This window comes from Macaca fascicularis, chromosome 9 (assembly GCF_037993035.2).
Source record: "Macaca fascicularis isolate 582-1 chromosome 9, T2T-MFA8v1.1".
Lineage (NCBI taxonomy): Eukaryota > Metazoa > Chordata > Mammalia > Primates > Cercopithecidae > Macaca > Macaca fascicularis.
This window is the reverse complement of record NC_088383.1, coordinates 57,065,321-57,081,224: the sequence shown is the minus strand read 5'-3', so window position 1 is coordinate 57,081,224 and position 15,904 is coordinate 57,065,321. Positions and strand designations below refer to the sequence as shown.

General features: G+C 44.2%; 2 pseudogenes; both read right to left on the bottom strand.

The window, feature by feature from the left end:
* Nucleotides 1-1,027: 1,027 nt before the first annotated feature.
* Nucleotides 1,028-3,366, bottom strand: LOC102134883 (regulator of chromosome condensation pseudogene; annotated as a pseudogene).
* Nucleotides 1,803-3,366, bottom strand: LOC135965091 (regulator of chromosome condensation pseudogene; annotated as a pseudogene).
* Nucleotides 3,367-15,904: the final 12,538 nt, after the last annotated feature.

Genomic DNA, 15,904 nt, shown 5'->3' with positions numbered 1-15,904 from the left:
TGGGCTCCTTGTAGACAGAAGCTGGGCCCTGCTCACTTCTATCCCCTGCCCCATGCCTGATGCTGACTGGCCACTCAGTAAGCATGTCTTGCTGTGAGTGGGTGGGCAGATGAATGAAGAGTCCAAGGTGATCAGAAGAGGGTCAGATTCTATAGGCCAACTCTAAAGCATGTGCATGCCACACCACCAGCTGAGGGTTTCCTTCTTGTCCTTTGAGGAAGGTTATTTTCTCCTAGACCTTAACCAGCATCTGAGAAAAGCATTCTTAAAATCCCCCACTGCAGCTATTAGTTTTTCAAATTCCCCTTGTAATTCATTGTATGTGTATGTGCACATATGCCTATATATATATATAGTTATGTGTGCACAGACACATACACATAGTCACATATATAGGTATGTATTTATAAGTGCATACTCAATAAATACTCATTGAAGGTATGTTGCTAGGTGTCTGCAAGTTTTTGATTATCTTAATTCTAGTGTAGAGCCAGATTTTGCTTAGATTATTTCTTTTTAACCCCTCCCCTCCCTCAGCACACACACTTTTATTTTCAAACGTTGTGTTTAGTTTTATTTGGGTAACTCTTTTGCAGGCAGCTTATACTAAAATTTTAAAAATTGAATTTGATTGTGTTTTCTAGTGAGATAATGTAATTCATTTAGGTTTATTATTATTTCTGCTTTTTAATGTGTTCCATTTCTTGTGTTTTTTTTTTCTTTTTTTGCTGCCGTTTTCTACCTTCTTTTCTTCCTTCTGACGGATTAATAATGTTAGATGTCTTCCTTTTTCCTATTATTTGCTTTGGAAGTTGGAGATTCTATTACAATTTGGTGGAATGGATTGTCCCCTAGGATTTTCACTTTACAAAATCACGTTTATATTTTCAAGCAGTATCTAAAATTATTCAGCATATCTGTCTTCAATCCAAATATGACACTGCTCTTAGCATGCTTCAAATGCCCTTCACACACGCCCCTGCTCCATCATCTGTGTTATTGCTCTAAAACTTTAGTTCCATATTCATTTTTTCTTTTTTTAAATAAAACTCTAAATTTATTCAAAATGTTAAAAGATTTTGTTCTCCCTCCAAAATATTTTACAATTAAAAAATATCAAAACTATATCCTATTTTCTCAGCCACTGTACAAGTTGCTGTTTCCATCTCAGGACTAGTCTCTGGCCCTCCAACACTCTGTCCCTCCTTCAATCCCTCCCCTTTTATTATTGCTGTTAAGTTTGTTTATAAAACCCTCCACCCTCTCTCCCCACCCCATACCCTGCTCTGCTCTGCCCAGCCCAGGGTGGCTTCTCTTTGCGATTCCAGGCCCTTGGCTGCAGGTAAAGATGAATGGATGGGTGCGATAGACAAAGGCAATGCCTGAGGGGCAAGAGTACGCTTTGTGCTTCTGGGAGAATCATTTTTCTCTTGGTCAAGTGGAGGATCATTCTTTTTTGTCCCATGGACACCTGTTCTGAGACAAATATTTGGCTTAGAGTTGCCCACAGCCATGCAGCTCTGCTTTTTCTGCACGTTTCTCTGGGCGTGGGTCCATGACAGACGGGTCTTATGACTGTACCATTGGTTTGCCTGTAGACTGTTAGGGACAGGAAAGGGGCACATGACTAGAATGGGGCTTGATGGAACCCAACTTCTCAGAGAGTGGGCACCAAACCCCAAGGGGGAGGTTTTGGTTTTCTAGTAGGTAAAGCCCGGGCCAACCAGGACCATGGAAGGTAAGGAAAAGGGGAGAAACATCTAACCATATAGCTCTGGAGCGAGCCATGTTCCTTCTGAAAATCCCCTGTCCATCCCCTCCTTTATTCTGTAGGTCCCAGGAGAATTCCAAAGAGGAGGAAGAAAAATAGGAAAAGGATTCTGTTCTGCTGATGGGAAAAGGCAGGAGCTGACATAGTGCTCAGGGCTGAGGAGAGGCCCGCTGCCATCTGCAGCTGTCACTGCTTCCCTGTTCTGTGAGGGAGGTTGAGTGGGACAGAAGCCAGGCCCTCAGAGGCTTCATCAGCTCTGTTCCTTGTCCTTGACTAATAAGACTGTATGCTGGCCCCCGCTGGACACAGATAAGACCACATGGTTCTCCAGTTGTTTGCCCCTCATCTCCACAGGGCTCCAGGCGTCCTCATCCTGCCCTGTGCCCAGCTGGTAGTTGGTGCCCATGCCCCAGGCGAAAACACAACCATCCTTGGTCACAGCATACCCCACAGAGGCCCCACAAGCCACTGAGGAGACAGCAGGCAGCCTGGAGATGAGGGTGGGTATGCTCTTCTCCTCAGCACCCTCCCCAAGGCCCAGCCGCCCATACTCAGCCTGGCCCAGGCTGTATGCTTTTCCTTCTGAATCCATGCAGACTGTATGGTGCTGGCCACCAGAGAAGCCCACCCAGGACTTGGTGGAATTCTTGAAGGATGTTAGGTTCTGGAGTATGAAGCAAGATTCTGTGTCCGGAGTTCCAAGCTGATGGTAGTTGGAGAGGCCAAAGCCATACACGTGGCCCTCGTGGGAGATGGCAAAGGTGAAATAGGCACCACAAAAGGCATCCTGGAATCTCACGTGGCCCCGGCTTCCCCTGGATTTCAGCATCACACACTTGGGGACCAGTAGTCATTCAAGACTTTGCCGGCCACCACGGTTGGCAAATAACTCAGGCACACAGCCTAGCTGGCCCTGTTCCCCGCAGCCCAAAGTGTAGAGGTCACCATCAGCTGTCAGCATCACCAAGTTGTCGTTTCCTGAGGCCACCTTTACCACAGGCACGTCCAGCTACACCTGCACAGGCACCATGCTCTTCTTCATGGGCTCCAACAGCCCAATCACACCGTTATTGTCCCAGAAGGAGCCCCAGAGGAAGACATGGCCATCCTCCGTGAGGGCTGCTGTGTGACTGTCTCCTGCTGACACCTGTACCACCTTCTCTTGCAGCTCCACTTTCCCAGGGATCATCTCCGAGCCCTTCACTGATGTGTCCCTTCCCAGGGCACCCTCATCATTGCAGCCAAAGGAATAGACTTGGCCACTTTTGCTTAGACACACGGTGTGCATGCCCCCAGCCTCAGCCTGCACAACATCCTCTGGAATGGATACCAGGGCTGGCTTCTTCCTCTCCATCACATTCTCACCCAGCCCCAGCTGGCCCACATCGCCCTGGCCTAGTGTCAGCACCAAGCCGGGTTCTGTGCTGTGGGACCTGTGTGAGACTTGGCAGGAGCGGGCACCAGGAACGTGGCGGGAGGCAGCGGCCCTCACATCCTTCACCTTCTTGCTTTTTGGGATGGCATCTGCTAGGGGGGACCTTCTTTTAGCTATGCACTTGGGTGACATCTTCCTGTCCTCGGTGCACGTCGGCCACAAGGCCCATATTTATTTTTTCTATCAAGAATTCATTGCATCTACCAACATAGTTTACCAGTTCCTTTAATCACCATTTCTTGTTGTATTCTACTCCTCTGAATTTAGTTTCCTTCTTGCTAAAATTTATCTTTTAATGGTTCTTTCAGTGGAGGTATAAACTCTCTAATTCTTGTATGTCTGAAAATGTCCTTAATTCAAATACTCTGGAATGACAGTTAACTGGGTGCAGAATTTAGGCTCACAGCTCCTTTGAAGATGACTTTCCGTTTTCTCCTCACCTCTATTGTGGTTGATTGGAAGTCTGCTGTCAGTCTGGGTATAATTCTTTTGTAGAAGTCTTAGTCTGTTTAGGCTACTATAAAATAATCTTACAGGCTGGGTGGCTTATAAACAACAGAAATTTACTTCTCACAGTTACAGAGGCTGTGAAGTACAAGATTAAAGCTATGGCAGATTCAGTGTCTGGTAAAAGCCTGTTTCCAGGTTCACAGATGGCACCTTCTCACTGTGTTCTCACGTAGTATGTCAAGGGATCTTTTTGGGGTTTACTTTATAAAAGCATTATGGGCTGGGCATGGTGACTCATGCCTATAATCTCAATATTTTGGGAGGCTGAGGCAGGCAGATTACGTGTGGTCAGGAGTTCGAGACCAGCCTGGGCAACATGGTGAAATCCCATCTCTACTACAAACATAAAAATTAGCCAGGCATGGTGGCACTCACCTGTAATCCCAGCTACTCAGGAGGCTGAGGCATGAGAATAATTCGAACCTGGAAGGCAGAGGTTGCAGTAAGCTGAGATTGTATCACTGCACTACAGCTTGGGCAACAGAGTGAGACTCTGTCTCAAAAAAAATAAATAAATGAATAAAAATGAAAGCATTATGATCTCATTCATGAAGGCTCCATATTCATGACCTAATCATCTCCCAAAGGGCCCACCTCTTAATACTATCACCTTGGGGGTTAGAATTTCAACATAGGAATTTCAGGGGGAAACAAAAATTCAGACCATAGCGGTAGACAATCTCTTAGGTAGACTTGGATAATTCCTCTTTAATTTTGAGCTGTTATATTTTATTTATGATTAATATTCATGTATAAACTTATTATTCTCAGCATATGATTTCAATATAAAGTTCCCATTCTTTGTTAACTCTTGAAAATTATCACCCATTGTCATTCCTAATATTGTCCCTCCTCCTTCCCTTCTACTTGTTACTTCTGAAAGTTGCATTAGATTGATGTTATAAGTTCTCAATCATTTTTCATATCTTTTAACTTCTCTTTAAATAACTATGCTTTTAATTATTTTTTTTCCTTTTCATGGAGCTCAGATACTGAGGGTTGTGTTAATCACACACTTCACTTCATGACAACTAGTGTATAACAAGGTCCCTCACTTGTTTTATCTATGTGTTTATTTTATTTTACCATGATTTATTTATCTCCCCTCTCCCACAGAAGAACCACTCCTGTGTGTTTAATATTATTTTGTTCATATGTGATATTAAAACATGTATTGTTTTCTGAACATGTATTTTTAATTTATGGAAACAATTATATATGTCACACTGTATTTTGTAAGAGACACACATATTGTTGTGTGCATGTCAAGTTCATTACCTCTAATTGCTGCATATTAATGCTTGGTGTACTCCAACCAAGTGTTACTAATTCATTTCCCAATGATAGCATCCAATCTTCTCTATAGCCTTGACACTACAGATAAATCCCACTTGTATTTGTCCTCTTACTGGATTTAGAACATTTCTTTGAGATATCCCTATTCCTACCTCTATACACATATCTGTCTATCCATCTCTCTCTCTCTCTCTCTCTATATCCATCTATGTCTCTACCTATCTCCAGGAACATACCTAATTTAACTAGTGCAAGATTGCCTTTCAGAATAGTAATAGCTTTTACTTCCACTAGCTATGTATGAGGTTCCTACATCCTTATATCCTAATGAAAATTTGATCCTAATCAACATTTGGCTTTATCCAACTTTGTTTAATAGTCTCCTTGCTATATATCTCTGTGTGGAATTATGCGTAAATTTTCCAATGTTATTTTCCATTTTATTAATTGTATCTTTTACTGTGTCTGGTTTATTTATTTTCATCCCATCTACTGAACTTTCAGTCTTTTACTTTAAAGATTATATTTTTCATTTCATGGGCTGCTTCTTATTATTTTTTCTATGTCCACTTGTTTTTTATTCATTTTCACCAATTTTTGTTTTATGATCAACTGGTGTTTTGATCGATAGTATTTCTTTCACTATTTCTTGGAGAACTGCTTAATATCTTTATTTTTAAATCCAACTTAAATTGTAAGCCATTCTTTCCCAGCCCCATATTCTGAATTGACTTGACTTTGATTCATTTTTCTCTGTTGCACTTACTAATTCTTAGTGTACTATCTAAGTTAGTTTGGCTATCTCCTTCCCCTGAGCCAGGCAGGGACTTCTGTCTGCTTGTCCATGCATCTCCGGTATCTAGAACAGTACCGGGCACTGTAAAGGTGTAGCTTCCCAACACTCCTATTGAATTGGTCAGTGAATGGATTGGTCTATGTTATCTTCATTTCCTCTGAATGAATCCTTTTGGTTGTTTTGTCTGTTGGATGATTGTTATAGTGGTAGCTTTCCTCGTGTGCTACGAATTTCCTACTGTGCCCATGGTGTGGTATTGGTTTTTGTTTTAGTTGCCTTTTCTTGTCCCTGCATTCACTTCTCCTGCCTGGTGGTTTTGTTGTTGCCTTTACCCAGTCCCTGGGTTTTCTGCACCATCAATGCTCTCATATTTGTGACCCACGGTTTGCACCCATAGAGATATCACTGATCCTGTGCCCAGGCCAAAGCACAGCTTTTCGTGGCTTCCAGAGGATGAATGGATACCACCTTTCCCTCCCGCTACCCCAGGGAAAAGTTCATCATCATCTGCAGCCACAGGAAAACCATCTCAGGCTTGATTTCGTGTCTGTGTGCCCAGAAGTCCAATGAACTTGTAGGTTTCACACAGGGAAGCTGGTTCTGGACCACTCCCCAATAGTGAGCTTGGGCCCGGTTTCCAGTGGCAGTTGGCTTTGTGGGACCAGCAACCGTTTCTGCAGCTTTAGCCTTGGGCCATGTGAGTCCACATTCTGTCTCTTGTCACTGCTGATGCTTATTTTGTTTGTGAGTGTAGCTCTAGCTTTTCAATATCTTAAATATATCCCTAAAATAACTTTTTTGAACCACCTTATCGTCACTTTGATGAGTTTCACAAGACTATTTTGAAATGTGAAGGTCAAGTGTTGATCTTTTCTTTCTCTCTGCATTTTAGCTCCATCACCATCCTCTGAGCCCATAAGAGGCTGGCAGAAAACACTCCAAACATCAGACAACATGATTCCATCTCAAATACCCTTGCATCTGTTTTCTTTACCTCCTACTTTTTCACTGGTCATCTCAGGCATCATCTTCTTTGGGCAGGATGTCTAGGTTTTGTGCCTGTATTAGTCTGCTTAAGCTGCCATAACAAAATAGCACAGACTGAGTGACTTAAAGAACATAAATTAATTTCTCACAGTTCTGGATGTTGGGAGTCTGAGATGAATGCAGTAGCAGGCTTGGTTTCTCCCATACTCTCTCTCCGTGGCTTGCAGGTGGCTGCCTCCCTGCTGTCCTCACATGGCATTTTGCCTGTATGCATACCCTCAGTGTCTCACCCTCGTCTTAAAAGCTACTAGTCAAATTGGATTAGGGCCTACCCTTTTGACTTCATTTAACTTTATTTCTTCCAAAGATTCTACCTCCAAATACAGCCACATTGGAAGTTAGGGCTTCAGTGTATAAATTTTAGGAGGACGCAATTCAATCTATAAAACTCCTACTAAGATCCTATGCTAGAATTGAACAGAAATAATGAAGTAAATAGATACTCATGCATTTGGTCTTTCTCTTCATTTAGTCAATGGTCTTAACAACAAGAATGAAGCAATGTCTTTCCTGATTTGAAGTTCATAAGCACCATCCCCTTTGCACATATGCCGTAATATTCAACCATCTATGTGATTGTGTGTTATGAGTGTATGGAGGTGGTGTCCACTGATTGAACTTCAAATTATTTTGGTAAGATTAAATGCTGATTATCAGTGAAAACATCACATTACCTTGAAGTAGATGTTCTTTGATAACTAGATGTTAGCCAGGACCCTTTGTGTAACTAGATGTCAGCAAGCAAGTGCCTGTAGCATTTACAGCATATATTTACTGTTCTGCATTGAGAAAGCCACGTTTTCCAATATTCCTCATGATTTCTGGGAAGAAGTCAATATCTCAAGCCCTCGCACTTTGAGGTTCAATGTTAGGGAGTGGATTAAGAAGGATCCTGTTGGGGAAAGATGATGAGAAAGAACAGGGGAGTGAGTCCCTCATGGCATATGTGCCGTGGAAACAGAGAGAGAGAGACTGGCCATCCTGGCTCAACTAAGGACCTAGGTGGCCACAAGAAGATGTGGCTGAAGCTGACGAACCTCCTACCCAGTCTCTATGGGCATGTCTCACGAACATGTGTGAGTGTAGGGGTGTCTCCTTATACATACCTACTGCATGTGCGGGTAGGTAAGTTAAAGTAGCCATCTCCGAGTAATTTAACACTGGGAGCCCAGGCGCATTCCCCTGGGATCCACCAGTGCTGAGCATCACTAAGCAGGTCAGAGAGTCCCTCTGTGTCTCGGGTCCTGAATCACTGTTGCCATGCACCCAGAACTTTCTACATCTGACCAGGGCTTCCCAAATAGTGTTTAACAGCAGGAGAGATGCTCAGAAGAGAGTGGCACCATGGTAGATGCTGGTGAAAGTAATTGTCCTGCCTTGGGGCCTGGGCCAGACTTTGAAGAGTCTTTGGATGATCCAACCCCAGGGGTGTGGAGTATGCTACTTGGGGAGGAAAAGAGGAGTATGAACACATGCTATTTTTAAATTTAAATATTAAAAGCAATGAGACTTTTTTTGTACACCAAGCTCATGAGTTGCCACTACTATTTTGAAGTCAAAGTAATCAAGGCAAGAATACTTATTTATGGATCAAATGTGTTTAGTTAGCACTATTTTATGCCAGAACCCAAATTAGGCAGTGGATACACAGAATCAACATGGCCTGCCCACAGGGAATGCCCCAGATGGGCAAAGAAACACCTTAATCGTCTGTGCTGATGCCATGTGACACAGGCAGTGTGATGAAGCCTGCAGGGCTGGGAGGGATGGCTTCTTGCAGGAGGTGGCCCAAGGGTGGTGACAGGGTTTTGAGAAGTAAATAAGAGCTTGTCAGGTAAAGAGAACAGCAGAAGAGGCTCCCTTTGGTCAGGTATCAGCCAGGTGTCTTTATTTTAGTTCTCTAAAAGGAAGTCTTTCATCCAGTGGGTGGGACTCGGCCAATCTGTGACCACTGGATGGTTCCAGGGGGACCCGGCAGTCACCCACCCTGGCCAACGTAAAATCTGCAGCTGGGGCATCTGAATGTTTGGTGAACTTCAGCATCAGAACTCTCTGTCCTGTGCTCAGCATGTTCCTCCACACGTAGGAACATTTCCCATGAATCTGGCCAATCTGGAGGCGGTGCTGGAGACTCAGAGACCTCCCCACACCAGCCTGGCGGGCCCCTCTGCCCAGAGTGGAATGCACCCCCGGTGGAGCCCAATCACTGGCTCCTGCCTTCATCTGCTTTTAATCACCCCCTTTCTGCAGTACATCCCATTACGTTAACAAAACATTTTTGCAATTGCCCAGTGCTTGCTGCTGGATTAGAGCTGGAAGGGTGACACATCCTTACCTGGGCACATTAGTAAATCAAGATTTTTCTAGGTCTGGGCATGCCGCCCCGGTGCTGGCCAGTCCTGCAAGGGACCTCTGACTTCCAGAGCAATCTGTTCTGTATCAGTTGAGCACTCCCTGGGCCTCAGCTGGCCGGCAGGATTCTCTGGCAGAGGTCTGTGTTCTAATGAGGCTCTGTTTGTCTAAAGATCACATTTTGGTACCCTCGGGGGAGGCTGCTAACAGAATCAGGGAGCATCCTGGATCCTTCATCCCACAGTTTCTTAAGTTGCTGTCAACAGGACTTTGGCAAAACCTGCTCTTTAATTCTCTAAATAAGTTACAGGAAAAGCAGCTTTCTGTGCCACAGCCACATCAGCAACCAGGCGACCACCCCGGGAAGCCTCTACGTCCCTGGCTGAGGAGTGCTACTTGTAAGCTGGTGTTGTTTGAAGCCAGAATCTTAGTATTAGGATGTGTTGGAAAGGGAGGCATTCCAATACTACCTTCTTAGTGTTGTGCTAGAGTGCCCTGGGAGTTTTCCAAGAAGCAGAAGTATTGGTAAGAAAATGTGCAGGTGGCAGATGACTGTCCTCTCCCCTGGGGGAGGTGAGGACAGGATGCTGAGGGACCGGAGAGCGCAAGGGGAAATGTGTCCATCAATGGGCTCAGCTGAGTGTCCTGGGAGTTTCTTGTGCTGATCCCTGGCATCCAGGCCCCCGCTGTGAACTGTGTTTTCCAAGGATTGAACATACTTCCCTGGCAGAGGGATGAGGCAGGAAGTGGGTTCCGCTGGACAGGGTGCAGGCCATGTTCCTTAACATGGGCCATAGTCCCCAGGGACCCATGGAAGGCTCCTACCTCCAGTCAGACAAGCTGTATAAATGCAGCTATATTTATCAAGCTCGTTTTCTATGATAGATCACCAATGGCTACAGAGCTTACAGCTCCTCCCATGGAGTTGGAATCTCTCTCAATCCCCTAGGATCTGGGCTGGCCTGTGACTTGCTTTGGCTAATGGGATAGTAGCAAATGTGGCACAAGCAGCGACTCTCTTCCTCACTCACTTTCCCCCTTGCTGCTCTTAGAGCCCTCCTGCCATGCAATTAAGTCTAGGGAAACTTCTGGACAATGAAAGACAGGAAACCCAGTCCCCTCCTCCTCCTCTCTTTTCTCAGCCCTTTAAATGCACTTTCAACATCCCTTTCAATCCACCAGGATGACTCAGGGGCTATGTTTTTGGTTTTGGTAGAATGGAAATGACCCCCCCATGTAATAACTTAGGGTCTGTCTGTTATCCCCACCCAGACTACATGCTAGATCCTCAAAGTATGGAATATGTTCATTTGTCTCTGTAGCTCATGCTTACAGCAAAGGAGCTGACATGCACTAGGTCTTCAATATACATTTTTGGAAGGAAGACAGGATGGAGGGAGGAAGGGAAGGCGTGAGGAGGGAAGACCCCACCGGGACCCACACACAGCATTTTTAATGTGATAACTACATAAATAGTGTTGTTAGGACTTCTTTAATTTAACACATATTCATAAAATCTCAGATTGGGAAGAGACCTTGATATTCATAGCTGCTTTTTCATACTGACTTTTCTTTGCCTGACTCTCACGAAGGTATTGTGAAGCAGTCATACAAATTCATTTTCATTCCTATCTGACAGTGAGGAGAATAGGGCAAAGGACTTAAATGACTTGCCCAGCAACGTGACACTGTTGTGTGTGGATGGCAGAACTCAAGCCAGGACTTCTAACTTCAAACACCCCCTACCATCCTACCTGGGGATCCTCGGGGTCAGTGCTTCCTATGTGCCAGTTACTAGAGTGATGCCTTCAAAAGTTTTGTCATTTCCACATACCACTTGCCACTGTCATTTCATTCACTTTATTTTCTTTACATAGGTCCATTTTAACTTTGGTGTATTTACTAGATTTTAGTTAAGCTTTTTTATTCTGAGATAACTGCAGTTTCACATGCAGTTGTAAGAAATAATACCTAGAGATCTTTGTATCCTAGCTTTCCCCAATGGTAACAACTCACAAAACTATAGTACTATTAGCACCAGGGCATTAACATTGATACAGTCAAGATACATAAAATTCCATCACCACAAGGTTGTTCTTATTGCCCTTTTGTGGCCACACCCACTTCCCTAGCACTACCAGACCCTCCTTATCCTTGGCAACACTAATTTGCTCTCCATTTCTATAAGTTTGTCATTTAAACAATGTTACATAAACAAAATCATTCAGTATGTCTAATAACCTTTTGAGATTGGCTTTCTTCATTCATCATCACTCTCTGGAGATTCATCCAGATTGCTGTATGTTAGAAATAAAAGTTAAATAAACTTCTTTTTCATTGCTGAGTAGTATTTGGTGATGGTATTCCATTGTCTCCCTATTCACCATTGAAAGACATCTGGGTTGCTTCCAGTTTTTGGCTATTAAAAATAAAGCTATTATACACATCTGTGTCCAAGATTTTGTGTAGATTTGCTTCCTTTTATCTGGGAGAAATGTCCAGGACTGTGATTGGTTGCATGGTAGTTGGATGTTTAGTTTTTTAAAAAAATTGACAAACACTTTTCAAGAGTGGTGGTAGTGTTTTATATTTCCATCAGCAATGTGTGAGTGACCCCATTTCACCAGATGCTTGCCAGCATTTGTATGGTCATAAAATTGTTTTTTTTTTTTTTTTTTTGGCCATTTTGGATAGGTGTGTAATGATATACCATGGTGGTTTTAATTTGCATCTCATTAATGGATAACAATCTTGAACATCTCTTGATGTGTTTATTTGATAAATGTATATCTTCCTCGGTAAAGTATCTCATGATTTTTTCCCGTTTTCTTATTTGATTGGATTTTTTACTGTTGAATTTTAAGACTTTCTTATGTATTCTAGATACTATGATGTTGTCATACATGATGTTTGCAAATATTTTCTTTCAGTCTGTGGCTTTTAAAAAATTATCAATAGGCTTTTTGAAGAGCAAAAGTTTTTATATTTAAGAAGTCCAGTTGATCAGTTTTTCAATTTATGGGTTGTGCTTTTGGTATCAAGTCTAAGAATCCTTTATCTCATCCTATATCCTGATGATTTCCTTCTATTTTCTTTTAAGTCTTGTAGTTTCATGTTTTATATTTAAGTTCTTAATTTATTTATTTTTTTATTTTTAGAGGGAGTCTTGCTCTGTCACCCAGGCTGGAGTGCAGAGCCGTGATTTATGTTCACTTCAAACTCCACCTCCTGGGTTCAAGCGATTCTTGCCTCAGCCTCTTGAGTGGCTGGGATTACAGGCACATGCCACCATGCCCATCTAATTTTTGTATTTTAGTAGAGATGAGGTTTCACCCTGTTGGCCAGGCTGGTCTCGAACTCCTGACCTTAGGTGATCCACCCACCTTGGCCTCCCAAGGTGCTGGGATTACAGGTGTGAGCTACTGTGCCTGGCCCATGATGTATTTTGAGTTAACTTTTGCAAAGGGTGTAAGACAGGTTGAGGGTTTTTTGGCTTTTTTTTTTTTTTTTTTTTTGCCTATGAATATCTAATTACTTTAGCACCATCTATTAAAAAGGCTCTTTTCTCCAATGACTTACTTTCACATTTCTATCAAAGATTAGATAAGCATATTTTTCTGGATCTGTTTCTTGGTTATTTATCCTATTGTATTGATCTAGCTATGTGTCTAGGCTTCCACCAATACCACCCAACCTCAGTTACTAGAGGTATACAATAAGTCTTGAAATCAGATAGACTGATTCTTCTCACTTGATTGTTCTTTAAATTTTTAAATTTAGTTATTCAAGTTTTTGTGCCTTTTCATTTAAATTTTAGAATACTTTTCCCCTGCCAAATATATATATATATATATATAAATCTTGCTGAGGTTTTGATAGTATTGCCTTAAACCTGTGTGTCAATCTGGGGAAAACCGACATCTTCAGTCTACTGCGTCTTCCAGCCTATGGTATGTCTTTCCATTTGCTTAGATCTTCTTTGATTTCTTTCACCAGTATTTGTAATTTTCAGCATGCAAGTCCTATGCACATTTTGTTAGATTCATATCTAAATATCTTATTTTTGAGCAATTATAAATGGTATTGTATTTGATATATTTGTTTAAAATAAAACTTTATGTTGTTCCATAAATGAAAAACAGATCTCACTTCTCATAAAATAGGGAATAACTACAAAATCTATATAATTTAACTGAAAGAAAACACAGTTTTTTAAAAAATGGTCTGTGTGCTTTGTAAAATCAGCACATGGACCACCAGTCGTGCATGCGCCACACTTTGGAACACAATCCAGCCTCCAGTGGTTCATGACTCACCACACCAATAAGACATTCCTAGAATATAGCTGTGGATGCCTTACATAAAAACTCTCAGGGCTGGGAAACTCACCACCTCGGCAGCTCATTCTATAGTCACACAGTTTTGACTGTTGAGAACTCCTTTCTTTGGCTGAGCTGAAACCTATAGTCCTGTAATTCCCGCTGGTTCCAAGTTCTGGGGTAGAGGGCCAGATGGTGCTGGTGCCTTCAATGTGCCTCCAACTATGACTTGGACAGTGTGCTCTCCTGTGCCTGCAGGATGCCACTTTCAGGAACTGGGCAGTATTTGTAAGCCCTGGAGTCTTACTAGCTGGCTTTAGATGTCTTGTCTACTGTCAGTGCCCCAACAGCCCTTCAACTGGCTGGGAGGTGACCATGACATGAGCCTTCAGTTGTCCCTCTGTCCCACCATGCTGCCCAGATCTGGTAGACCTCAGGCATGTTTATCTTTGCAGCCCAGGTATTCTCTCAGGACATGATGGAGGAAATAAATCAGTTTGCTATTCATTCAACCCACCCTCAAGTGAGCAGGGGACTCTTCCAGAATCTGGGTACAGATTGAGGCATAAAGTGGAGCCCCTGCCCTGCAGGACTCAGAAACACGTGTTGGTGGCAAGCAGGCACTCACGAATCACCAGGGCTAAGGTGAACTCTATGCAAAGAGCTGCAGGCAACCAGAGGGGGAAGCAGCCACGTTTCCCTGCGGTGCAGGGGACATCCAAGAGTGCTTGATCTTTATGAGGACCTAAAAGGTAGACACGTTTATTCCCATTATATAGTTAGAAACTGAGACTTATGCATAGTTTCCCAAGATCACAAAGTCAGTAAATGACTGAAACAGTTTTGGCTTTCAAAGTCCTAGCCCCTTTTTCTTATTAAGCAAATGGAAGTGGAAGGCTCTCAGTATTTGTTGAATTAATGAAAAGAGGTAGAAATGAATTCTACACTGTCTGCCAAGAAGTTTCCTCAGAGGCAAGAAAGAGCAATTGTGCTCATGTATCCTTCCATAGGGCTCTGCAGTACTCCTGCCCGGCTTGCCCTGGGAACCCCAGAAGAACACCTGCACCCACAGCCAGGGAGGATCCCCTCCCTCCCTGGGAGGCCTGGAGCCTCTTGGCATTACCAGGCTGGGCTGTTGGTTTTATTCAGTCACACTCACCCAGGGAATGACTTTCATAGACAGTTTTGTCTGAACCTGGCCCTGGGAGGCTGGGGGCTAGTAGGAGGGGTGTAAGAAAGCCTAGGGCAGGGGGAAGAGCAGTCCCAGAGTTCACAGCACGAGATATGCTGCCCAGAGAGGTCAATTAATTTGTGCAGGATACACGTCCATCATACAAGGAGCCAAGATTTGGACCTGAGGTTTTCCTGGGCCCTTCCCATATGCCCCCGGCCTCTGCAGAGATTCAGAGGAACGAATGGGAAGGATCAGCCAATCCGAGTGCAGGGTGATGGCAGAGGAGGGCTCTGCAGTGCCCTGTGAGGCCGCCCTGGGACCCCAGGGGCAGAAGGTTCGTGTGTGCCTCTGACTCGCCCCATGGTCACTGCCAGGCCGCCTTGCCCACCTTCAGAGCTCTAGACAGAGGCCCCTTTAAACTTCCTCCCCGGCCAGGCCAAGAGGCTGCAACAGCTCAGCGAGGCTCCCAGCGAACCCCGAGTGAACCCTCGGGGCTTTATTTTCATTTCTTCTTGGCAGGACGTAACTTCCTGCTTCTAAGAAAAACATCTTTAAACAGAGCCACAAACGGTTCCAGGGTGTCCCGCACATCCCCCGCTCGATGGAACAACAGCGAGATGAGCTGCGTGGAGTGGATTGGAAGCACATGGAGCCTGTTTCCTTTCAAAATCCTCCAGGGACTCGGCCTGTAGGAGCCAGGGTGTTTGATAAATCATACTGGAAGTTTTATCAGGTCCAGTGTGTGCGAGCGAAAGCCAGAAGGGGAGGGAGGGGTCCCCTAGGGCCCCCCCAATCCAGGCCGACTGGAGGCCTAGACAAGAGGAGGTATCTGAGTCTTGAGCACCTACTGCATGCGCCTGAGGTGCTGGCTCATCCAGGGCCAGCGGGAGAAGTGCTCCAGGACCTGCCCTGAGTCCTGGGGAGACAGACACAGCTGTCATACACCAGGCGCCACTGGGGAATGTGGCAACCAGGAGGAAGGGCTCACTGGCTAAGGGGGCTTCACTGTTACCTGTGCACTCTCCTCGTGTGCGCCTCTTCAGACCAAGCAGAGGGGAATTTATGCAAGCCCAGGAGGAGCCTTCTGGGCTCTCTTCCTTTCTTTTCCTGCATCACCAGTGGATCAGGGCCTGGCCTCAGCCCAAAGCTTCAGGGAGCTCATAGGGTAGGGCGGGGAGGGACAGTGAGGAGTCGAGGAAGGAGG